This window comes from Chiloscyllium punctatum, chromosome 23, assembly GCF_047496795.1.
Source record: "Chiloscyllium punctatum isolate Juve2018m chromosome 23, sChiPun1.3, whole genome shotgun sequence".
In the NCBI taxonomy this organism is placed as follows: domain Eukaryota; kingdom Metazoa; phylum Chordata; class Chondrichthyes; order Orectolobiformes; family Hemiscylliidae; genus Chiloscyllium; species Chiloscyllium punctatum.
The window spans coordinates 32,219,796-32,246,759 of NC_092761.1; positions in this window are offsets into that span (position 1 = coordinate 32,219,796).

The window sequence follows — 26,964 nt, forward strand, 5'->3', positions numbered from 1 at the left end:
TGAAGAACTGTCATTGAGTCTGTTCAAGATGAAGATTTTAAGATTTCTACAGATGCAAAACAAAATAAAAAGCTCATGAGTTAATGAAGGCAAAAGATGAAATTGTACATTTCATCAATCTACCCATCTTTACAATGAGTAACTCACCACTTTCCTCACTCGGGGACAGAACCACTGGTGAAGATGATCATATAATCCCCGTTTACTAGCCATGGAATCAGAGAAACTCGGTTTCCCAAACGTTAAAGTAAAACCAGGAATGTGGAGGTAAGCATTAATGTGTTGCTCCTGTGCTGAAGGTGACCAGTGCACGGTATCTCTGTTCCAGTATAGTGAGCTGTGCTGTGCCGAAGTTTTAATTTTGAGCCTCACATGGAGCAGCTTTAATTTGTCCTCGTGTTGAGGGGTACGGACAGAAGGTGATATTGAGCAAAGCCAAGTTTATGGGAAAATACCCGTGTTTGTGGATTGAGAAACTACCTCTTCTGGATAATGATTCCTTGATCAACAAAGATACTGCAAGTATCTAAAACGTGAAGAAACATATGTGGAGAGAGAGCCGAAGGTGATTTTTCACCAGATGGATAACGTTTCCCATGTGCACTGCTTTAAATTCTGGGAAAATAGATGTTGAACTGATTTCATGTTACACAGTTTGTTACAAACTCACAAAGGTTGTTGCAATAATAAAAAAAGAAATCACATAGGACCGTTTGAATATTGTATTGAACTGAATTTTGGTGTGAGCATATTTTATCTTAACTGGCGTGCTGCAGAGAAGTACAGAGGGATAACAATACAAAAGGACCCATTCTCCTTGGTGGATTTCTTGGGTGGAGTTAAGAATGTACGAAATGTACATAACATCATGTGAATGTGGTCAAATCTTTAAAGTAGGTGTTGCATCTCCAAGTGACGATTCAATTCCTAGTCATTAGGATATAACTTCTGTATGCAGTTATTTTAGGACATCAGCTCCATTTACCGAGTTTCACCTTGAATAATACGCCACACCTTACCAATCCATGAACTTGTTATACTCAGTCTTATTCAGTTGTACGTGTTCATGAAATATCTTTGTGTCTCAAGTCAACAAATTCGAAATTGTTACGCAACCATACTGACTTTCACTCAATGGTAAATTCTCTCCTTGTTCGTTTGTTCGTGTACCTTTTAAACCACTCTGAAGTCAGCTTCTACGTTTTACTTCTGTAAAGTCGTTCACGATTTAAATAACTCTATTGAGTGGAAGAAACTCTCATCCAAACTTTTCTTAATCATTCCCTAATGGTTTTCAAGCTCAAACGACAGTTATTGCTTCACTCGAAAGAGGGACTTTCCCCGATTTACTCATTCAAACCTCGTGTTATGTGAAAATCTCATTTGTTGACATCAAACTTGCGTGTTTTTGCTCCAGCATTTCCAAATCTCGTGTATAAACTCCGTCATTCTTTCTATCATCCCGATGAAACCGGTTGTGTCTTTTCTGATATTCTTATGTCTTAGTAAACAACGTCACTTGGCTTTCTAATATCTTGCTATCCAGGAAACAGCGTCTGTGCCCTTTCTCACTTCTTTACATGCTTTTGGTGGAGAATGAGGATAAGGATTACACACAATGCTTCCACTGAGTGTGACCTAAAGATTTTACAGTTACACTATGAACTCTTTGCTTTTTCAATACGACGTCTCTATTTATAAACTCCAATAAGGTTAATTACTATCTATCCAGTTCATGAACATCGTCTCCATGGAGACGAAAATTATCTATCACTTCCTTTATTCTTCCACGGAATGTCTGAAAGGTTTGTAAGGCCAACATCTCCATATCCCCGTGTCCGGAGTCAGTCTCAGCTATTTCTAAAGGTGACTGAAGTTCAAATACTTCATAGTGTGTCTCCCGTCATTCCAGTGCAGACTGGTTCTGGACAGTAAATGCCATCACCAAAGGCCACCGTGGATCTGAAATCAACAGTTTTCATATAGTAATAGTCGTACCTATTGGGTATCGTATGTCCATGTTCTTATTCAATTTGTTCATCATTTCTTCGGTCCCTATACTGAATTCTACTGAATGATTAATTTGTGAATGGATACATTCCCTTCACCACTCATTCGAAGCTCCATGGAACATTAAAAGATTTTACTCATACGCATCCAGACGACAGTCCTGCCATTATTGGGATGAATCAGTGAACATTCCCCATGTATCCTGGAAGGCATGGATTTCCTTTTCCATTTTAGGAGATCATTACAGCACTGAATCCCATGTGTGCGTTCATTATAACCGAAACAGTTGCAGCAAGACTTTAAAACTAAGATTTTGCTAAGATCTACTTGCATTGGTTGTCCCAAAAATTACATTCCATATTATGGTATGTTTGTGAATGAAAGCACTTTCTGATTCTTGAGCAATTATATTTCAGTTTTGTCAAAAATTATCATTCGCCGTTCTCTCTTTGCCTTTCATTTTCCCGTTTTATATCCCGTATTTAATCTGATTATCTTAAGTTTTCAATAATTTCAATCAATCTCGCTCCTGATTACCAATCCGAGAGAATGCCACAATTTTGTCAATTTAAATGCAGTGCAGCTGTAGGGCGCGGTGACCAAGTGGAAAGGCATTGGTCACGTGAACCAAATAAAAGGAGCCGGCTGGTGGATCTGGCCATTCCATCGTAGTCATATTTAAAACATTTAATATAATCTTTAGCCAAATCATATTTGGCACAAAACAAGAAAACAAAAACGAAAAAATGGCTGATGTTGAAAATCAAACAAAAACAGACGTTGCTGGAATATTTCAGGATGTCTGGCAGCATCTGTGGAGAGATGGACCCAATGGATGTGAAACGTTAACTGTGATTCATCTGCACAGATGCTGCCAGCCCACCTGTGATTTTACAGCAATTTCTGTTTTTGTTTCAGATTGGCAGATTTTGTCGCAGTCCATGAGAACAGTGCTCATTAGAATCAAACAGAGAGCGTGGACCTGGTAGTGTGAAATGAGACAGTAATAATGAATGAGTGGAGAGTATTGTACTGGAAAAGGACAGCAGGTCAGGCAACATCCGAGGAGCAGGAGAATGGACGATTTAGGTATAAGCCATTCATCAGGAATTAGACTTGTGAGTCGGGCAGAGGAACAAAGCTGAAGCCAGGTGCCAACTCGCAGGCACCTTCTCCTACAGTCCACGATCACAAACTCTCCTCCCCTCACCAAACCATCATCTCCCAGACCATCCACAATCTTATCACCTTTGGGCACCTCCCAGCCACAACCTTCAACCTCATTGTCCGGGAACTGCGCACTCCACAATTCTACCTCCTTCCTAAGATTCAAAAACCTGACTGCCCCAGTCGACCTATTGTCTTATCCTGCACCTGTACCATCCGAATCATCTCTTTCTACCTCGACACAATCCTCTCTCCCCAGTTCAGGAAATGCCCACTTACATTCGTGACACCCCTATGCACTTCACCTCCTTCAGGAATTTCATTTCCCTGGCCCTCAACACGCGATATTCACCATGGTCATCCAGTCCCTGTACAAATCCATCTGCAATGACAGAAGTCTGCAAGCCTTCCATTTCTTAATCTCACACCATCCCAACAGGTACCCTTCCACCAACATCCTCACCCACTTGACTGAACTGGTCCTCACAATCAACAACTTCACTTTCCAAATCTCCCACTTCCTCCATCGACACTGGTAGTCATGGGCACCCACATAGGACCTAGCTATGTCTGCGTGTTTGTCAGATAAGCGGAACTGTCCATCTTTCACAGTTACACAGGCACCATCCTACACCTATTCCTACGTTACATTGATGAATGTATTGGCGCAACTTGGTGCTCCAACGAAGAGGTTCAATAGCTCACCAACTTTACCAAAACCTTCCACACCAACCTCAAATTTATCCGGATCATCTTGGCAACTTCCTTCGCCTTCCTCGACCTCTCCATCACCGTCTCTGGCGACTGACTAATTAAAGACATATACTGCAAGCCCACCGACTCCCAAAGGTATCTAGATTACATCTCCTCCAACTCTATCTCGTGTAAAAACGACATTCCTTATTCCCAATTCCTCCGCTTACACCACATCTGTTCCCCCGGATGACCAATTGCACCTCAGAAAGACCCAGTTGGTCTCCTTCCTCCACGGTCACAAATTGCCTTTCCACGTTAGTTGACAATGCCCTCCAGTGCATCACCTCCACTTCACGCACCACCACCCTTGAGCCCCATGCCTGTCAACGCAACAAGAAAAGAACTTCCTGGTGCTCACCTTCCACCCCACCAACCTCCGCATAAAACGCATCATATTCTGCCACTGATGCCACCTCCAAACAGACGCCACCACCGGAGATATATTTCGCTACCCAGCTCTGCCAGCACTCCAGAAAGACCACTCCCTCCACGACCCCCTCTTGAGGAAGACACTTCCCCCCACCAGCACATAACCTTCTCCTGGCACCTTTGACTGCCACCAAAGTGAGGGTGAAACTAGCACCCACACAACTCTCATCTCCAACCAACTCCCGAAGGGACCGTTCCACATCCGTTGGAAATTCACCTGTACAAATACCAATGTCATCTACTGCATCCGTTGCACCCAGTGTGTTCTCCTCTACATCAGGGAGACAGGATACCTTCTTGCAGATCATTTCAGAGAACATCTCTGGGACACCCGCACCCACCAACTTCAGCGTCCCGTGGCTGAACACTTCAACTCCCCCTCCTCCCCAATCAAAGGCTCGCAGGTACTGGACCTCCGCCACGGATAAACCGTTACCCACCCAACGCCTGGAGGAGGAATGCCACACATTCCGGCTTGGGACCCTTACACCACGCGGGATAAATGTGAATTCGAACAGTTTCCTCATTTCCCCCAAGCATAAGCCTTCAACTCGCCACCGCCCTCTCGACCCATTCCATCACTGCCACTTCTGACCTCTTATATTCTCCGTTCTATTCATCCATCTATTGCTTTCCAGCTATTTCCCCTCAACCACACACCACTTCCATTTATCTCTCAGCCCCGACTCACAAGCCTTATTCCTGATGAAGGGCTTAAGCCTGAAACTTGAATTCTCCTGCTCCTCGGATGCTACCTGATCTGCTGTGCTTTTCCAGCATCACACTGATCTCCAGCATCAACTCTGATCTCCAGCATCTGCAGCCCTAACTTTATCCTTGCAATTATCAATGACCTTGGAATGAGGATATCCTTCGATATCAGTGATCACACTGTAACTGATTTTTCCATTTATTTTGGGTGAGGGCAGGCTGGATCTGGGATGAGCACTTAACACCTAAACAACTGGAATAGTATCAGATAGCGAAGTTAGGGCGGGCTGAAATGAAGTGGAAAATTCTGCCAGAAAATGGGTCAGTACAACTGCATCACATCACCCAGATTGTAAAAGACTCGCACAAGGAGAAAATCAACTTCAGTGTAGGCACAATGACAGGTAAAGTGGAAAGGAGACAATACAACACACTGAGGTGCAGTGGAATTATTTATGTGAAAGGATTCGATATATAAGCTCCACCTTTACATATGGACAGCCCTCACATTGGAAAAAGGAATTTCCTGCAGTGTAACGGCGTCTTTTGCCTGTGACATCACAATGCTGAGAGACACTGACATATTTCTTCTGTAGCAGCATGGCCGAGTGAAAGCATGATCGTCCCATTAACCAGAACTCAATACTTCAAAGCTCTCCACTGCGCTATCCAACTTATTTGCTGCTCCTTTAGTCAGATCTCAATCGCTTCACTGTGTATCTTCTTCTGCTTCCAGCTTCACGGAAACACTTGAAACGTGAACAAATCCACTTTCCACTTTCACCAATCTTTTGCAACTCCCGAGTTGGCACAGGTACGAGTGACCGATTGGCCTTCTCGAGCGCTCTCACTCTGGTATGATCTGAATAATAAAGTGGACTGTGTCTGATCGGCAGAATGTCCCCACCGAGACGGTGCTGTGTATGCCATCCTCGGGGACTGAGCTGTCTCTATTGGCAGAGTATTCAGCCATTTCCCTCCACTTGCAGGCATTATGAGGGGATGTAAAACGGATATGCTCTGAAGCTTCCTCTTACGGGCACAGCCAGGTGCAAGAGGGCCGCTGGAACCTAGCAACTTTGATTGCGATCTTTTTCCAAATGTCATTTATTTGAGAGAGAGAGAAAGGTGCTGAGCTGGAGGGAAAGACAGAAATGGGCTGTGGACTCTCTTCCCTCAGTAAAATTCAAATCAGTGCATTTTTGTGCTGCCCATTTGATGTTCAGAATCAATCTTCACAGAACAATCCAGCGGAAAGGCTTTTGTTTCAGAGGCGTCGGTTTCTTTGCTGCAATCGGGCATCAGTTAACGTATGAGTCCCAACTGTCCCAGATGAAGTGACTCCGAATGAAACCCTCACTCACTGAGAACCATCCCCACAACCAGGAGCTGCGGGGCTGCAGACAGTCCAAAGCAGAAGGGAGGATTAAAAGCGAGCCATTATTTCACCCTCAGCCACTCTGTCAGAGCCAGACAGAGGGACGGCAGAGACGTGTGACGCCATTCACGTGCCGACAGAAGCCGTTCAGCCCATCGAGTCCACGGCAAATCTCTATCGCTTGCTTCTCTCTGAGGTTATTCATCATCAGTGATGCTTGTTCTAATAATAGGGAACTGTGTCTGTCTGGAAATGCTGTCTCCAACATACTGAACCACATGTCATTCACGGCTGTTCATTTCACCGGAGAACCCTGCTGTGTGACACAGCGTGGGGAAGAACTGCAAGGCGTCAGGGGCACGGTCCACACCACAACTGATTTCCCTCAACTTCGCCAGTGTATTCCCAGCTCAGGCAAGTGACTTTGCAAATCAGGTCATAACAGACCGACGGAGAACAGCAAAAAAATCTTTCATAACTTCAAACGTGTGTTTCCTTAAATGTATAAATGTGGCGGGTCTATCTATTTCAGATACCATTCAGTATAAGGACGCAAAAGGCACATCAATATGTAATACGAAGAACGGAGCACTGTTATAGCAAAATACTGGCAGTGGCAGTACACACACTGAAAGCTGGAATTGTAATCGAGCAGAGGATGCTTTTCATTCATTAATTTCTGGATTATGCGCCCACCACGATCCCTCTGGGCCGCTCTGTTATCGCTGACCACAGCAGTTTCACGCAGTCTTCAGGTTTTTGTAGCATGTCCCTTCGAGGATGACGTCAAAAGATCTTCACTGTTATTGTCTGATACGTTGTTTCACAGATGTGTCCCGGCTGCGTCAATATAACTACTGTGTAACTTCGCCAATGCTGCTGTTTTAATTGTAATTTCAATCAGGATCACAAAATGTGCCACACTGCAGACAGAGTCCATGCAGCCCACCTTCGCTCTGCTGGCTCCACGCAATGAGGAAATGACTGTGTTTTGATTGATTGATTGTCACATGTACCTAAGTACAGTGGAAAGCGTTGTTTGCGAAAGGTAAAGGCGGATCAGAGTAATCAAGGACATGCAGATCACAGCGTGAGAAAAGCAAAATTTGACCAGACTCGGGAATTCAGGTTACTATGTATAATACGTGCGCTCAGCAAAATCCAAATTGGCAAGATCAGCATTACTTCAAGTTAGACAATTCATTTCTCAGAGCAGCACCGGCCGAGAAGAAACGGTTTTTGAACTTGCTTGTGTATGGTTTCAAGCTTTGGAATCTTTATCTGAACTCGATCTCATCGAAATCATATCTTCTCAGTCAAAAATGAAGTAGTGTGCAAAATTCCAAGGCTCATCTGCAAGGTGAACCCGAGACCTCTCACACCTATGTCACCTGACTAAGGAAATATCACACCCGAGACAAACAAGCGAGAACGGCGCCAGACGTGGTAATCATAAACGAGGTGAGTTTTTTGCTATTTCTGCTGTTTCAGAGTGAAAGAAGCACCGAGTTTTCATCACAGCTCCTTTCCATTCTGACTCGCTTCTCCCAGGAGGCTGTGCTAGCTGCTTTCCCGGAACACGGCGGTCTTCATTGAGAACTGGACGAACTCATCTGCCATTGTCATGTAGTGTTGGTGGAGAGCAGCTTGAACGCGGTCTTCACCTCCCTCATTAAACACGGGTTTGTCCAGCGGAGTAGGGGTCAGCTGGGAGTGAGAAGTATGGAAATTCTGGAAAGGTGTAGAAAAGTGAGATCGTGCATGCACAAGAAATCATCTTCTTTTGGGAATCCTTGTCCAAATAATGCGATCTGAGACAGATAGAAAATGCAGAACTGTGAGCAAAGAGTGAATCTCTCCCCATTATTCAGGAACAGTGTCTGTGCTTCTCGAAGTCACGGGGAGGCTTCTGCTGTCTGAATTAGCATGGGATATTAATGCACCAAATCCTGTCGCTCACGCAGCTGATGTGATTTCCACGTTGCCTCCAGTTCAGATCATAGATTTCACAGCTCACATCCAGAGTGACAGGAAAGAGAAGGACGCGATTTAGATCATCATCTTAACACAACCTGGGGATAAATTGGATGTGGGAGAGCGGACAGCCTCGACTGATTCCAGCATATACAATCCCACTGTTCACAAGATCTGACCACATGGAAAGAAATGACACAGTGACAAGATGTATTGAATCCGATTCCAAGCAAAACAGAAGCCGATGGAATGAAAAGAGCCATGAGAGCGGGAATGTAACATTATCTGTGAGGAAGTTGTTTTCCAGACTCGAGGAGAGTGCACAGTCCTGTTTCCAGGGGTCAATATTTGGATAAGTAGACTGAATCAGCATCGGAATTAGTGGTGCTGGAAGAGCACAGCAGTTCAGGCAGCATCCAAGTAGCTTCGAAATCGACGTTTCGGGCAAAAGCCCTTCATTCCTTTATTCCTGATGAAGGACTTTTGCCCGAAATGTCGATTTCGAAGCTACTTGGATGTTGCCTGAACTGCTGTTTTCTTCCAGCACCACTAATCCAGAATCTGGTTTCCAGCATCTGCAGTCATTGTTTTTACCTCGTTGAATCAGCATCGGCTATTCTTGTACTGCATCTTTTGTACAATATTGCAAAAGTACGGGCCTTTTGTATAGAGGGGACAACTTCAAAATCCTCAATGATGCAAAACACACAAATGAGGTGAACAACAAAGCAACCGCAGAAACTCGTGTTACGTCATGGGGTAAACACCCGGCTGAACTTTTGCTCAAATTCGCTCTCTGTCAAATTCCTGAGCCTGAGATTCGAATGGTCTATGTTAATAAAAACTGTTCGCATCTCACAGCTTCAGTATTTAATAGGCCCCTACATGTATGTCTGACAACAGTAATTGATCCCTCACTGTGTTACTCAGCACACGTAGAGAAGAAATAAATATAAGAACAACAGTCATGTATCTGACTGGGATTTGACCCGATGCTGCTGCAGCCAATCGATTCAGCTGTAACTGAAATTACTTCCACCTTTCCTGTGTCGGTAATAAGATTGCACAGCTTAGTGGTGAGTTTTCATGCTTTGAATTGGACCCAGCATCCTTTCTCAGGTTGAAATTTACTGGGATATAAAGGCATGGTGAAAGACACGGTAGAGTTTACTGGAATATAAAGACGTTAGGAATGACACGGTCAGTGTTCACTTGATACAAAGTCGATAAAAAAGACAGACATGACGGTTTCTTTGAGATAACACCACTAGAAAAGGAAAGAGCAGATTTAATGGGAAGGTGGGACAGATAAAGAACCATGCGGGAGAAATCAGGAAAGACTTCGTTGTGTCTGAAGGGAGGTGATCCAGCTAATGTGACGTTGGTAAGAGTAAATCTGAGGGAACTTCCTTCGTTTAAGTGAGTGGAAACTAAAGGGTGGAGTTTCAAAACCAACGGGGAATGATGAAGATGGTTGGAGCAGATTTTTCTTTTTTATTCTGAGAATTATTGAAATCGGAGATGAATTTTCAGAAATAAAAACATTTTAGGAGCTGATTTCATTATAGTTCAAAGGTCGTGTGCAGACACACAAGGAGTGAATTTAACAACGATAGGGATTCTGGGCTGCCTGGATGGCGAGGCAAAAGGGACATACTCTCGAAGTGGATAACATTCATCGGAAAGAAATTGCATAATACCTGCACTTGAAAATGCTACGTATAAGAAGAGCTGCTGGCGTTGATAGGTGTTGCAGTTTATTCTACATGAAATATTATATATTGTAAATACACTGAGCTGTTTGGTTTATCTCTGCATTGAATGGAAGTCTGTTAGCTCAGTCCACTGACTAACTAGTTATGTGAAAAGTGAGACCAACAGCTTGGGAGTAATTCTCTCACTGTCTCAGGTTTGCATAAGGATCATCATCTACTCTGCTCTCCTGATCTGTAATACTATGGTGCCTCTAGTGAGTAAGATTTGGCCTGTAGATGGAAAACATCATTATCATTGCCATTTGTTGCCTTGAACATTTGGTCACAATCACTCAAAAGGAGAGTGAGTCCATTTAATACTCACTTATCTCCGCTTAAAGACCCCGGTGACAAGACTCGACCTTATTCAAGTTTGCACCCTCAGCTTCTCCCAACAGCAAAACTACTTGTTATGCCTTTGTCAGAGTTACTGACAACATTCAAACTCCCCAAAGAGATAAATCTAATACTTTCGATTGGATAATGAACTGTGCGTGTTTGCAGGAAATGGAATGATATGAAATGAGTTAAATAGACTTTCCCAGAATGTAATTCAGTGCAGGGTGAGCGATTTGAGAAAAGTCATTAAGCTAAACTTTCACCTCTGTTTCCCTAGCCACAGATGGATATTCAACTGGGGAATATTTGTAGCTTTGCAGATAATAATTGACAGAAATGTGAAACTGGAGTTTTCAAATAAATGCTACTTTACTCAATATTGATTTCAACTGCGTATGATGCCCTAATAATCCCTTGTCAATGTCAGTAACAGCATCTTTAGATAAGCATTCAACTCACAACCGTTGCATTTTACGCACCTTTAAGTAGCAGGCGCTAAACAATTGCGTGACTGTAGCCGCAGACAAGCAAGCTGGTCACATGTCCTACTCATATCCTTAGGAACTTTAACTCAACTGCCCTACTTTTGCTGTGGTTCTGAAATTAAAGCTAACGCAGACCAGGTGAAACTGACATGGACCTGTGATTATTGAAGCATCAGGCTCAGGAAGTGGACACATAAAAATATGCAAAATAGACTTCATTGAAAAATGGGTTTCCGTTGGTTCCTGCGTTGTTTACAGACAATGTTACATTGCCGCTGTCGCCAGACCTTTCCTTCGATCGGCTTCAATTCGAATCGATAAAACTTCGCAACTTCCTTCTGAAAGTTCATACTGGTCACATGAAACACACTGCATTTAGCAATAATCTCCACCATTCCTACATCCATGAACACGTTTCACGGTTTCCATGAATACCGAGGATGTAGGAGTGTGACGCAAGAATACATTCAATTCCAGTTTAAATTGTAAAGTCGGAAGAATGCACAGTAAGACTCAGAATGTCAGAAATTCATGTACGTCTCCGTGTCCAGAAGTGCAGCAAATCAGAGGGGTAATCTGTCCCTGAATCCCCACGTTTGCTTGCTCTATGTGTTCAGTGAAAAACCTGTGTGAAGGAGCATGCAGTCTGACAGAGCGCCTGGGAGAATCCTCGATTGTCTGATCTAAAGCGGCAATAGGAGCTCTCCATTCTGGCTGTGAGAGCGGTGGGGTAAATGGGAGGACCTTGATACTCCGTGGTGTAGATTCACATTTCAATATGTTATTGTTGAAAACCCTCTGTCAGAAACAGCACTGACAGAGAGGAACAGGAGGACGCTATTCCAAACACCGGTCCTACCCCACCATTTGACATTGTCATGACTAACCAAATACATCAATATCTTTCCCCGGTCCATCCAGAACAGCCTGTCGCCCAAAGGGAGAAAGACATTTAAGCAATCGATAATGCCTGTGAAACTATTGGACTGGAATATGCGTTTAGAGACAGTGGGTTTCTGCACGAATTTTGTAGGTTTCGTGGGTTAGCAGTTGATTCTGGTCTGATCATGCTTCAATTGATATGATTCCGTCGAAACTCACCAACAAGGAGGTCAGGAAATTTCTGTGGTAAACAGCAATTTCAAGAACCCCAGACGACGGGAATTAACGATGAATCAGCAGAATAATAATTGATTCAGCTGATATCTGAACGCCGATTCTGGTGAAACCCAAAACAACAAACTTTGTATAGCAATGTTAACAATGCTGTAGAAATCTAACGCGCTTTTCATTGCACCACCGAGCCGCGCTAGCCATAATTTTACTGTACCCAAAGTTGTGGTTGTCGTGGAGAAAATGTAATAAATCTCCAGGAGATGCGGAGAGTTCTTCAAGGAGTAGATCTTTTATGAGCAGACAAAAAGCCGTGCCACACAGAAAGCAAATTCTTGAACGACCCCGAAACTCAGGATCCGTGGCTCTTTATACCCTTTCTTTAATTATATTTCTATTAGCTTACCAGGATGCCCAACTGTGTTAGTCAGAATTATTTCACTCCAGGTATACAATAAACCATTATCGCTCTACTTCTGCCAATAGGGTTTTTCTATTGTCACGATTATGTATTTTACTGCCACATCTGCTGCAGTGATCTTCCAGCCCAGACTAACCTGTCATGATTAGATTTTTAGCTACCCCATCTGCCACAATGTTTTCCTGTCCCAAGCTGATTAGATATTTAATGTCTTTTTTTCCGCTACAAAGGTTTCAAGCAGGCTGACGCAACTATCAATTAAATATTTAAAGTCAAGTCCTAAATATTTATTGTCACGACTTGTCCCAAACTGCAATGATGATATTTAGCTGGCAAGGTTGACGTTAATAATTGCTATGATCACAGCCTGTCACAGTAACCGTTCAGCCCCAGTCTGACACTGCTAATTCGTGGAGGAGCATTCCACTCTGCTTATCCCATCCAGCCACAGTGGCCCCATCCTACCACAGTGACCTTTTTACTCGTGAAGCATTCCACAGACCCCTTGTAACAGATCGACAGTAGTATCCATGCTTTTACCCTTCCCATGCTTTCATGCTCCGTACTTTCCTTACGGTGTTCGGACATTTGATCAGATAGCTGTTCGTCTTCGTCCAACTTTCCAGTATCTGGTCCTTATCCATGTGTGCTCTAGCTTCTCAAGTATTCGGCTAAGTACTCCTGAAGTGTTTTGATGACTCATAGCTTTACCACTCGTTCAAATAGTGAGTTCCAATGATACAACACTCTCAGAATGAAAATGTTCGTCTTATATCTCCTCTGATTATCCTCCCCCTTGCGTTTAACATAGATCTATGTTTGTAAACACTTCCCATAACAAATCTATTCCTATAACACGTATCTATCCCCTTACTGTACACCCTCCCTCACTCACTCTTCTCCGCTCTCAGATAAAGAGCCTGAGCTAAGCTAATTTATCTTCGCCATGACGAGATTGTCGTGCTACAAAAGTACAGCAGGTCAGGCAGCATCCGAGGAGCAGGAGAACCGACGCTTCTGGCATAAGCCTTTCATCAGGAATGAGACGTGTTGGTGGGGGCGGAGAGATAAATGGGCAGCAGTTGGGGTTGGGTGGAAGGTAGCTGGGAAAGCGATAATTGGATGGAGGCGGGGGAGAAAGTGATAAGTCAGAGCGGGAAAAGATGAATAGTTTCGGAGGGTGGTGCTGAGTTGGATGCTTCGGACTGTGATAATGTGGGGGAAGGGGAATTGAAGATGATTTATCCCGTATTGTTACAGGGTCCCAAGGCAGAATATGAGGCGTTCCTCTTCCAGGCAGCGGGTGGTAACGGTTTGGCGATTGTCCTGTTCTGTAAACCACATTTCAGGGGAGATGTGAAATACCAAAGCCTAAAAAAAGGACAAAACTTATAGAATCAGAGTTGATGGAATTAGACACAACGCAGACAGAAACCATTTGGCCAATTGAGTCTGCTCTGTGCCGCCGAAGAGATTCACACTCCCCTGCCGATCTTTCTAAACCCGCATCATTGATCCAGCTACAAAGATAGAAATATTTTCAAAAGCTCAGCGGGTCAGGCAGCGTCGATGGAGAGAAATCAGAGTTAACATTGCAAATCAAAAACTGTTCCAAGGAATGTTGACCCCAAATGGTCATTCTGTTTTCCCTGAGCTGCAATTCCCACTTTTGACTTTGCCTTTGTCTTTGATTATACAGTCCATTCAGGTTTTGTTTGCCATCTACCTGAAGTGCACTCATTTGGACAGTGAGAAGGAATCGGACCAATCAGAGGAAACCCACACGGAAGAGAGAGAAAAGGAGCGTGTAAATTCCACACAGTCAGTCACATCAGTCTGGAATCGAATGCGGGTTTCTGGCCTCTTAGCCCTCCCAATCTGTAAGCGCCCGTCCCGGATGCGAATTGAACCCAATCTCACGCAGTGACAGGCAGTGGTATTACCCTTGAGTTCTATGCAAAAAGAAGCCTATGTATCAGTACTGGAAATCAATAATCGATTAACTATCCGAACTCTGTTTTTAAATCACTTGACCGACAGCCTTGTAGGTCTTGTCATCAAAAATTCACATCTAAATACTTCTGAAAGTTATGAGGATTTCTGCCTCTCCAACCTTTGCATGCACTGAGTTCCTTTCAACCACTCGCCGTTTCAAAACGTTTGTCTGCGCATTCACTCAAATCTTCCATCCTCTGTTCTTAAATCTATTACCCCGTGAGTGATCTCTCCATTATAAGGAAACTTTTATTTCAGTCCACGCCATCCGTATCCCTGATTATTTTTTATATCTCAATCATGTCTTCTCTCGATCTCTTCTGCTCTCAGTCTATCCAATCTCTCTTCATAACAGGAGCTCTTCTACCCAGACAACGTTCTGGCAAATCATCCCTGCATCATTTCCAGTGCTAATGTGATTGCAGAACTGCACGGAATAGTCTACATAGAGCCGATTGAGCAAGTGAAATAAATGATGTGGAAGTCTGCAGAAAAAGGTCTTTTTGGAAAAAAGTTTCTTTTCCTCAGAGCTGCCCTGTGTTCTTTTCCTGAGCCTGAAGTTCCAATAATATCTGATCCATGTCATTAAAAACTGTTACTTGACCATTGATCTCAAAACCACAGTATCGAAATGGATTGACTGGTCTGAAGGTCGCAATGGTATGATTGCGGCACGTTCATCCAGCAACAGCGAGCGCAGCAGCACAGACTGAACAGGGTTCAATGTGAAAATGATTGTAAGGGAAATAGGAGGGGGAGCGTAAAGGAGGTCAGTGATTGTGGGAGGGAGAGAAGTCTCCAAGAATGGGTGAGTCTGAATTCTGATATTTACCTCACAGAGATGTATGAGAGAAGGGATTGATGAAAAATCATTAATGTTAGAGAAAGTTTTCATGTAAAATCAATTAATTCATTTCTGTGTTTCGTTGGCATGTACCACAAGGAGTTAAAAAGGGGAGAAGGTTACATGCCGTAACTCGGATTCTAACGAGGTTACTGCGGCCACAACGCACAACACTGAACATTATACGATCACTGGGCCATGCAGAGATGCGTGTTTGAAAAGAGCAGTAACGACAGAAACATAGGACATGTTAGGAAGAATGGAGAGACACAACAGGACTATATGGCGAGCAATAATAGACATGTGGGAACTCAGAATTGGCTGTATATTCAAATTGGATGTTTCAAGAGGCTGAGGAAGATCCATCGAGTACTGCATATTGAAGACTGAGGTTGATAGATTTTTACAAAACATCAAATTCTCAAGGGATACTGCAGGATATTGTTGAAATGTATGTTTCATCAGCAATGTGGTTTCACATTTGTTGCCTCACGAGCTTCCCCACAGAAGGAAGTACCCATTTCTGCAGTGGATCACATAATCGCAGTTCCTCCACCCAGAATCAATGGGCTGCAAAGATCAAACTGGAAATTGGCATGGAAGTGAACACGTGAAGCTACTCTGTCACACCAGTAATGCGATCGGTGAGCACATTGTCCTTCTATGATGGTACAGAATGGCATGAAATTCCGAGACTGGGAGTTCTCCTGGTCAAAGTCGGGGAGGAAGGGCATATTTGTCTCCGGTTATTAGATTATTAAGATACAACAACAGCATTAACCCGCATTGCAGATTGGCTCAGCGGAAGCGTGCTGCAGCCTTAAGCGAGAGGTCGATGTATTGCAAGCATTCAGTGCAATTTTCCTTAACAATGTTGTGTTATTTTGACCTTAAGAACAGTTTTTTTGATCACATCATCCTTTTGCTCCCAGCAAACACTCCAGTACAGCGTACATTAGTTTCATTCCGACACAGCCACATGTCATATTCTCACTCCCTCTGAGATGATTGGAATTTCCAATGTCATTCTCTGAGATGGAGCAACGTAGCATTGAGATGGTAGTGTAGTGAACAAAGAAGAATAAAGAACACATAACATTTGTAGCCCAGGAACAGGCCCTTTGGACCTCCAAGCCTGAGCTGAACCAAATCAACTGTCTAAACCTATCACCCAATTCCTCAGCATCTGTTTCCGTCTGCTCCCCACTTACTCACGCATCTCTCAAGGCGTACCATGAATGAAACGACCGTGCCTGCCTCTACTACCTCTGCTGGCAGGCACCTACCACCCTCTGTGCAAAATATTTTCTACACCTATCCTCCTTAAACGTTTCACCTCTCAACTTGAAGGCGTGACCTCTCATTATTGAATAACTCACCTGGGGAAAAAAGCATATCTCTATTCACCCGGTCTGTACCCTGCAAGATTTTGTAGACCTCAATCAGGACCCCTCAATCTCGTTTTTTTCTACTGAAAACAATCATAAACTTCTTAATTTCTCTTCACAGCAAGCATCTTCCATACCAGCAACATCCTCGTTAACCTTCTCTGCACCCTCTCTGAAACGTCCACTTCCTTTTGGTAACTTTACCAGAACTGTGCGCAGTATTCTAAACGTGGCCGAACCAAAATCTTGTACAATTTTAGCATTACCTGCCAGCTCTTAGACTCAAAGCCCGGCCCTATGACGACAAGCATGCCATATGCTTCCTTGACCGCTCTATCCACCTGTGCCGCCATCGTCATGGTACAAAGGACCTGAACTCCCAGATCATCAAATTTCTCCAAGGCTGTCCCGTTTACAGTGTAGTTGGTTCTAGAATTAGGCTTCCCAAAATGCATCACTTCACATTTGCCTCGATTGAACTCCATCTGCCACTTCTCCGCTCACCTCTCCTGTCTATCTATATTCTTCATTCTTTGACTGATCCCTATGCTTTCTGCTACTCACCAATCCTCGAGTCAAATGCAAATGTAGTGGCGATATCGTGGGCGAGCAACCCTTGGAGACTGGAACATGGCAGCTGCTGGTATTTACATCGATGAATAAAATCTAGAGTATAAACCCCGATCAGAGGAACAGAGGCAAAAAATTTTGATTTCCGAATACTCATTCATTCTTGTCCCTTTGAAAGGGGAATTTGCCGTCCTTAACGAGACGTGCCAACATATGACTCCAGACTGACAAAAGTGCGGTTCACCCATAGAATCACTCTGACTCAGTTCAAGGTGAATTAAGAATGAACAACAAATAATGTTCAGATCATGATGGCCACACTCCGTGGGAGAATAAAGAAGAATAGAAAAATGGATGACGTGGAAAATTGGGAGTCATCTCTGTTTGGACTCAAATTCAACTGATTATCCAAGCTAAATAGACACATGGATACCCACACCGCCAAGAAGTCAGCTCCATAGGGCGACATCCGGGAAGGATTCAATTACCCGCTGAAGTGTAAACCTACGTGCCCAGGCACAATGTGGATAGGTCATTCACCACTCCCATATGTGAGAAGGGATCACTCAGGAGGCCAACTGGCAGAGTCACCATCAGGTTTACAAATGACATCAGGGGTCCGATTGTGCTGTTATTGCAGGTGTTCATCACATCCAGCAATGAAGCATGTTTGAACGCCTGTTTCCAGGGGAGTTCCATTGTTTCCTGATGTAGATCAACGATTCAGACTTAGTTGTAGGAGTCATGATTTAGAAGTTTGCAAAGGATGCAACAATTGGTCGTGTATTTGACTATGATGAATAATGTCAGGGCCTGCAGAGATGTATCAATCAGGTGGAAAATAAAAGCGGCGAATGGAATTGAATCCAGACCAGTAAGTGTAATGAATTTGGGGAGTTGTAACAATAACAGTGAGGATTCTGAATGGTGAACGGAACAAACAGGAACAAAGAGATCTTGGAGTGGATATTTACAGATCACTGAAGATTTTTGGACAGGGAGCTCAGTTGGTCGAGAGTATCTTTGGATATTTTCTGTTGTTGATCTCAGACGGTGGATGATATTCGATCTTTAGCAACCACCAGTTTAGGAAACAACTAAAAGAATGAGCACAAGTCTGGTCAATGCAATCATCAACATTTTAAAAGATGTAAGATAAATGATGGAGGGCTGAAGTATACAACTTTGGCCATCAAGACCGCTTCATCACTCAGTGAATTTACCACTGATACATCTCCAAGTCATGCCTTTATGTGCCTTGGAGGGTAACTTGCAAATAGTAGCGCTTCAGTGCATCTTCAGCCTTGTCCTTCTCGTCGGTACAGTTTTTGAGCTTTGAATGTTCTGGAAACACAGCCTAGATGACTTACTCTACCGCATCTTGTAGGTGGTGCACTCTACTGCAATTTTGCCTTAGCGGTGAGGGTAATAAACATTCAGGTATTGAACGTGGTACAGTTAACTGACTGCGTTGTCGTGGAGGATGTCCAGTTCCTTCAGTAGTATTGAAGCTGCACACATCCAGGCAAATGGAGAGAGTTCTGTTACACATCTAATGTGTGCCTTAAAGATGATGCAGGCTTCACGGAGACATGAGTTGTGTTAATAATCAAACGAAGTCGACTGACGGACATTTTTTTGTCGTCAACTTCTTTATATGGGCGGTCAGGTTCCATTTCTCCTAAATATTAGCTCTGAGGGCGATTGCACGGAGGACGTCAGTTACAACGAAACCATTGAATGTCATTAGAATATAATTAGATTCTCATTTGTCAAAGTTATTATTATTGTATTTGTGTGGACTAATCCGATTCCAATCGCAATTTCATTTCAAATTCCAGTTCCCGTGCTGTAAGGGACAGCAGAGATTTACGAGAATGTTGTCAACTTTGGATAAAATGGAGCTTCGGGGAATGATTGGTCAGGCTGGGATTATTCTCCTTGAAACAAAGTCGTGGGATTTTGGGTAGATACAGGCAGGTGCCGTGCACCAGAGGACATAATCTCAGAATGAGATAGCGCTCAGTTAATTGAGAAATGAAGAGTAATTTCCATGCTCAGAGAATATGTGGCTTTTTTTTGGCAACCGAAGTAGAGGCTAAGTTGTTGGTTATTTTCAAATTGTGTCAGGTACTTAATCAGAAAGATGATGAAGTTTGTCGAGGTAAGTGAGCAGAATGGAGTTGAAGATTATCAGATCAACCATGAGTTCGTTGTATGGTGGGACAGACTCGATGGGATGAATGGCATACGTCCACTTTGTTTAACATTTGGTCTAACGCCAAATTTTATTCATAAATTGAGAATTGTGAGTGGATGCGATGAAATGATAGAAAAGGTTTATCAAACAGGAACGAAGCTCATAAGGTCATGAAGAAGAAATGTGCAGTGACCTGGGAACAACAAATGACACTCTGCACAGCACAGGTGGCGGTTTACAGACGCTATGATTGCTGAAGAAAATTGGTCGACCTTGTACAGTTAGCGAGTCAGTCATCACGCTGCATGTGAAAGAATGAAAGGTTCGTTTCATTGGAGCAGTTTGCTGCGGTTCCAATTCCGAGTGTCTGTTTCAAATACTGATCAAATCATTGTGTGGACTGTTAGTTTAAAATAATCATGAATAATCCCATTGGATAAACTTGTGCTCCCGATCACTTGTTAGTTATTTCTCTATCAGTCATTTAAATTAATGGAAGGACAAGATGGAATGAGGGACATAAAGAAAAAAATGTGTACCTTCTCATTACACCAATTTAATTTACAACTGATTAGAACATCTGCTCTCATTCTTTATTTCAATTTTAATGTGGTGATTATCATTCGTGAATTTCCCGTGCAGTGAAGGGCAAGAACAAAATTCTCGATCCAGTGTAAACCAGAGGTGTGAGATGCAAAATAAAAATGCAGTAGTGTTATGTAGAAAGAGCAACCAAAATGTGACTCAACCCGTGAATGTGGAGCACCATAGTATAATAACCCATAATCTCCCGGTCTCCTCAGCACGTTTTGGAAAGGGGTGACATGTGACCTCATCAAGGTTACATGTGGTGAAATTCGTGGATGAGAAATGTCTAGAGCTAAATTGATTCCACATCATACTGTTTCTGCTTTCACCAGAATTACAATAACAGCAAAATTCAAGAAATAGCCATGCTCGTCGGAATGAACATCTGTCATTGATTCATTCTGAATCAGAACTGTGTCAGAATGAAACAGCAAACAAGAATTTCCCGTCATATTCACACCCACATTTTGCCTTGACTCATAATTTCTTCAGTGACGTTCTCTCTCACGTGAAGAAGTAGCCATGGAGAGGGATATAAAGACGAGGTTGCGGTTCAATAGCCATTCTCATATGGATTAACTGAATTGGGTTAAATCGCAAGAAACGCTGTTTTGATCGTTTCATTTTATTAATTAAACTGAAAGTCACACTGTTCATTGTAATAATTGGAAGTGAATAAGATTTATCTCATTGGAACGATTAATGATATATGCAAATTTGTTCTGATTTATTTCAGCTGAAAGAAAATACTGCTTAGAAAAAGAGACGATTAAAGTCCAAAAGAAAAACCAACAGTTTTGTTGCTCGTGCTTTAGCAGAGTTCAATGATCACTAAATGGATCAAACATCATGGTGATCACATCTTTTAGCCACGTGATTAAAGCAGGAAGTCGATCTCCAAGTAACGGTTCACTTACCGCTCATTATGTAATATCTTTCCTTTACAATAAAAAAATCCACTGAGTTCCATTTGCAATGCTTCAGATGGCATAGTATGCCAAATCTTTCCAAATCCAGGGTATTTGAAACAAAATCTTATTCAGCTGTGCATGTTCACGTAATTTCTAGACTTTTAAAAATCAACCAACTGAGACATTGTTTCCCCGCGGCTTCCAACCGACTACACCCCACCCCTACATCTTTACCTCGCCACAGGCTATTTCTATACTTGTGAAATTTATTCCTTGTATGTCACCAAATGTGCCTTTCCAAATATTTTGAATAACAGATTCTTGGAGTGTCAGCGATTCTGCTCTCATCATTTCTTTGTCCCTCAATGGTTTTGAAGGTTTGACATTTAAATATTTACTCACTTGAACACAAAAAACACGAGTCACAAAAATACCAGTCACAACTAAAAACAGTCACAAAAAGCATTGGCTCGTTACAATAAGACCCTTATGAAAAATGTTCTACTCAACAGTAATTCGACGACTGTGAACATCTTCATATCGTCCTTGCAAAGAACACTCTTATTATTCCTAAACTTTTATTATCCTAATTTATTTCGACATTTGTATCAGAACTAGGAAGAAAACGAGAAGCAATTCACGAGTATTTGCAGGAGTGAAAGTCAAAATAAATTAATTTTACAGTGTCACCATTCAGTATTTTCTCTGACTAAGCAGATAAAGATGTTTAAAGTGCGAGCTCAAAATGTTTTCACCTACAGTTGTACTAAGTCAAAATTAAGTTACTTTATTGTGCGACACTCCAACTGGAACCCTGATTGGAAAGCGGCTCCGTATGTTGATGTTCGCATCCTCGGTCATTTGTAATAAAGCATGGTTATTGGTGTTAGTGAAATATTTCCTGTGCAATTACTGAAGTCAGATGTAAGAAATCTAGTGCATGTATTGGGTGGAATTGTTCACCAAATATTTACTGTGGTTCTTGTTCTCAGGAACAATAAGATACTTCCTCAGGTTTTTCTCCTGAGCAGTAATTAGATGACCAGGAAGACTTTGTGTGACTGTATGCGCCGTGTCTGTGAGCATTTTTTAAAAATTACATTGAGATATTTTACTAATAACGGAAGGGATTAATAATCGTGTGTTAAAAGTCTTAACTAATGTCATATTTTCTTTATAAAATTACGAGGATTCCTTTGTGCAACAATGATTTGGAGATGCCGGAGTTGGACCGGGGTGGACAAGGTTCAAAATCACACGACACCAGGTTATAGTCCAACAGGTTTGTTTGGAATCACTAGTTTTCAAGGTGCTGCCTCTGTATCAGGTGATCTGATGCACAGACAGCGCCAGGTAAACCAATGCTTCCAAATAAACCTGCTGGACTATAACCAGGTGTTGTGTGATTTTTTTAACTTCGTGAAACAAACTGAAAAACCACATGTGATAAGTGAGATATATGCAAAATCGATTTTCAAAGCATTTCATCTTTACAATCAATTTGACTCGGCCATTGGAAAAATAAGGTAAAAACAATGACTGCAGATGCTGAAAATCAAATACTGGATTAGTGGTGCTGGAAGAGCACAGCAGTTCAGGCAGCATCCAACGAGCAGCGAAATCGACGTTTCGGGAATAAAGGCAGTGAGCCTGAAGCATGGAGAGATAAGCTAGAGGAGGGTGGGGGTGGGGAGAAAGTAGCATAGAGTACAATGGGTGAGTGGGGGAGGAGATGAAGGTGATAGGTCAAAGAGAAGAGGGTGGAGTGGATAGGTGGAAAAGAAGATAGGCAGGTCGGACAAGTCAAGGAGACAGTAAGTGAGCTGGAAGTTTGAAACTAGAATGAGGTGGGGGAAGGGGAAATGAGGAAGCTGTTGAAGTCCACATTGATGCCCTGGGGCTGAAGTGTTCCGAGGCGGAAGATGAGGCGTTCCTCCTCCAGGCGTCTGGTGGTGAGGGAGCGGCGGTGAAGGAGGCCCAGGACCTCCATGTCCTCGGCAGAGTGGGTGGGGGAGTTGAAATGTTGGGCCACGGGGCGGTTTGGTTGATTGGTGCGGGTGTCTCGGAGATGTTCCCTAAAGCGCTCTGCTCGGAGGAAAAATAAACCGAACTCTCAGGCAGTTCATCAATTGAACATTAAGTAGAAATTAAACTTAATAAAAGACATAGCAATAATGAGATGAATTACAACATTGTATTGTATAATAAAGGTAATCTGAAGAACTGAAGGGTAATAGCAAGTGGCATTTGCTTCATTTTACTGAAGAAAAATCGAACTTTTTTTTCATCTTGCTTGGACTAGAAAATAAGGATAAGTACATATGAGGTGTTCAAATGTACAATACTGATGTGCTAAATGCTTATTGAATCTCTTCTGCAGAATTAAGTTCACAGAATAAACAATGTTTGGGCATTCATGATCTGATTGGCATTAAAATCCTGTTGTCCACCATATGCATAATAATTGGATGTAGCAAGGTATTTTGATTTTAAAATCAAATGAATTTCATTTCTTAGATATATTAAATTTTGAAAAGTACTAAGTCCTCAAACTTAAAATTTAGAGACAATGCAATGTGATACATCCTTTTATTAATAACCTGCAGATAAAAGATTGCAGATTGTGAGATTATTAGAATGAATCAGACAGAAGCAGATCCAAAACTGGATTTAAAAACAATGCAAACTCCGCTTAGTTATATTCTAATCACCATTTTAAGCTGCTCTGATGCATCTCTGTTCAAGATGAACTCACACCTCCAACAGTAATTATTGGTGAAATGGCATTAGATATCTCATAATTTATCAGGTTGTGATTACTTTGATTCTCCTAGGAGAGAGACACTAGTAGAGCTCCACAAGTTCCTTTCGTTATCTTCCCACCAAGGAAGGGTGGGATTATAATCAATTGGGATTACTCAAATGCAAACGAACCAGTGTTCATTCCGATAACTGGGCTGGTAATTAATTAGACTGTTTCTGTGTAATCGACTGAGAATGAAATGGCAATTCACAATAATGATGGAACTAATCACATATGCTCTTACTTAAAAATTAAGATTATGATAATTGAGAGAAAGATAAATAGACACATCATGCACTTATTGTAAATTCATAAAAAAATACAACTGCTGTATATGTTGAAAGTGTTTTTTTTCTTATAATAGAAAGATCATTAGAACATTTAGCAGTAGGACGCAATCTGAAGAAAATGTTATTCACAGTGACTATTCAGCTGCAGAGAACTTCCCCTCCTTCCACAAACGTATAACTTCCAACAATTCCATATTCACTCTGATTGATAAAGGAAAGAGCAAACAGCTGTAAAATCCTTTTTTCTTGTTTACACAAAATGTCACAAATTTGAAATTTATTTTAGCTTTAAAATATTTAAATCTTACTGTGAACAGAAATACAATAAATCTTGGCGTTGAAGAACAATATAATCAAACCAAATTAAAATACACATTGATATTCACAATAATTGGGGGAGTGAACACTGCAATTTATTTCCACCAGTTGATGTACTGAGCCATAATTCCAACTTCATACTCCATTTGGATAGGCAATGGTTAGATATTAGCAATAACAAAATTATTATTATACTGTCAGTGAACTGAATATTAATGAGAAATCTCACATTGCTATTTGAATGAGCAATGTGTCGAAATAAACAGTAATTATTGGTGAAATGCCATTAGATATCTCATAATTGATCAGGTTGTGATTACGTTTCTTGTAGAAATGAGTAGCATTCAAATATTTCCAATGAGCATTGGGTGGAAAAGCAATGCTTTTTGGTGTAGACCTGAACGGTTTTTTTTTTATTGCAGTATCGGCACTAAGAAATAATGGATTAAACTGATGTGCGAATCTCACCTTACTGAATATTTCCAAGCTTTCTAACATGTTTCTAGTTCAATCTTCAGTATAAAAAGGGTAATTTTGGCTCAGCACATCTGTAACTGTAAACATTTCAATACATCACCAAAGTTATTAATCTGATAATTCAGAACAAATATAAAAAAAGCTCTGTAAATGTCATTGACTATATCTTTTGATTATAGTTAAGTTCATTCTCGACTTACTTTATTCGTACTTCTGACACCAGTGATTAATATTGATTAGATTAAATGTCATATGAGTGAGACATTAGTTTTCTCTCAATGATCTGTGCAGCACAGGAATAGGTCATTTGGCCCATAACGTTGTGCTGAACATAATGCAAAAGACACTCACCGCTTCGGCCTACCCTTGGTCCATATCCTTCCAAATTATCTAAATGAACAGTAAAGAGCCTTAACGCATCTGCCTCTCCCACCATCGCTGGAAGTTCATTCCAGACACCTACCCCCACTCCCGTGTAAAAAAACAAATTGCCCCTTGAACCGTCTCCCCTAACCTTAAACGCAAGTCACATAGTTTTGACGTTTCAACTCTGGGAAAAACATTCAGAGTGTCAAACCTATCTATGTATCTCATGATTGCATAGACTTACATAAAGTCTTCCCCCAGCCTCTGCCACTCCACAAAAAGGTAGAATGAGTTTTTCTCGCCTCTCCAAATCCAGACAGCATCCGGGTAACTGCTCTCTGTACCTTCTCCAAAGCCTCCATACCCGTCTTGTAATGTGGCAAACAGATATGAATACAATCGTTTAAGTATGCCTTAACCAAAGTCTTATAACATGACTTTGGTTACAACATGACTTCCTGACTCTTGTAACCAGTTCCGTGACCAATAAAGACAAGCATGCCATTTGCCTTCCTTACCACCCTATCTACTTGCATGGTCATTTTCAGGGAGCCATGGTCTTGAACGCCAAGATCACTTTGAACAACAAAGCTGTTCAGGGTCCTGCCATTATGTACTTTTCCTTAGTATTAGATCTACCAAAGTGAAACACCTCACACTTATATGGATTAAACTTCACCTTTAATTTCTCTGCCCATATCTGCAATTTATCTTTTATCCTGCAGTATTCCTTGACAACCTTCTACATTATCCACAACTCCACTCTACTTTGTAATGCCTGCAAACCTATTAACTCACTCAATTCGATTTTAATCCATGTCACTTATATCCATTTTTATCACAAACAGAAAAGTTTCAGTACAGATCCCTTTGGAAAAAAAGACAGAAAATGAAAGAAATGCAGAATTCTTGAATAAATGCGGTTTTTCAATGACAGAACAATGCTGATGAATAATCTCTGAAGGTCTATTTTTGTTTTTAAATTAACCCAATATTTTAATTCTCAGTTTTCTGATCTTAATGAATACCGAGTAAAAAAAAAGCTTTGAAAATATTGAATCATTTTAAGTGTTGAGTTCTAACATTAATTGTTAGTTTATTGTCATTTCAATTACCACACCATAATGTATTTTAATCTTAGTAATGAGCATCAGGCGATTCACATTTCAGTTTAATCCATTATTTCTGATTGCAAGTATCATAATGAAATATTAACTTTTTTTTCAGGTCAACAGACCTGCAATCCACCAATGGTTTCTCATCCAAAATTCATAATAACTATCTCGTTTTCTTTCATTTGAATTCTCATATTAATGGAAGGAATATTAATCAGCCTTATCAATTAAGAAGTGGCTAACTATTTTTCACATAAATATTTCAGTTCTTTCCAACATATTGCACAATTACATTGCAATAAGGGTTTTCTCATCATTCTTAAATTTGCTATCAGCCATTTTAAAACTAATTATTGCAATTAACAAACCGGTAATCATTGTTGAAATCTAATATCTCCAACTTTAGATGAGGAATTACGGCTCAGTACATCAACTGATGCAAAACGTATTGCACTCTACAATCTCTTAATCTTACCAAAAATAGTTTGAAGTGTGGAAGCTTAGTTGGATTGAACTGACTGTGAGCAAAAATGCATTCTGAAGATGGGTCACTGGACCCAAA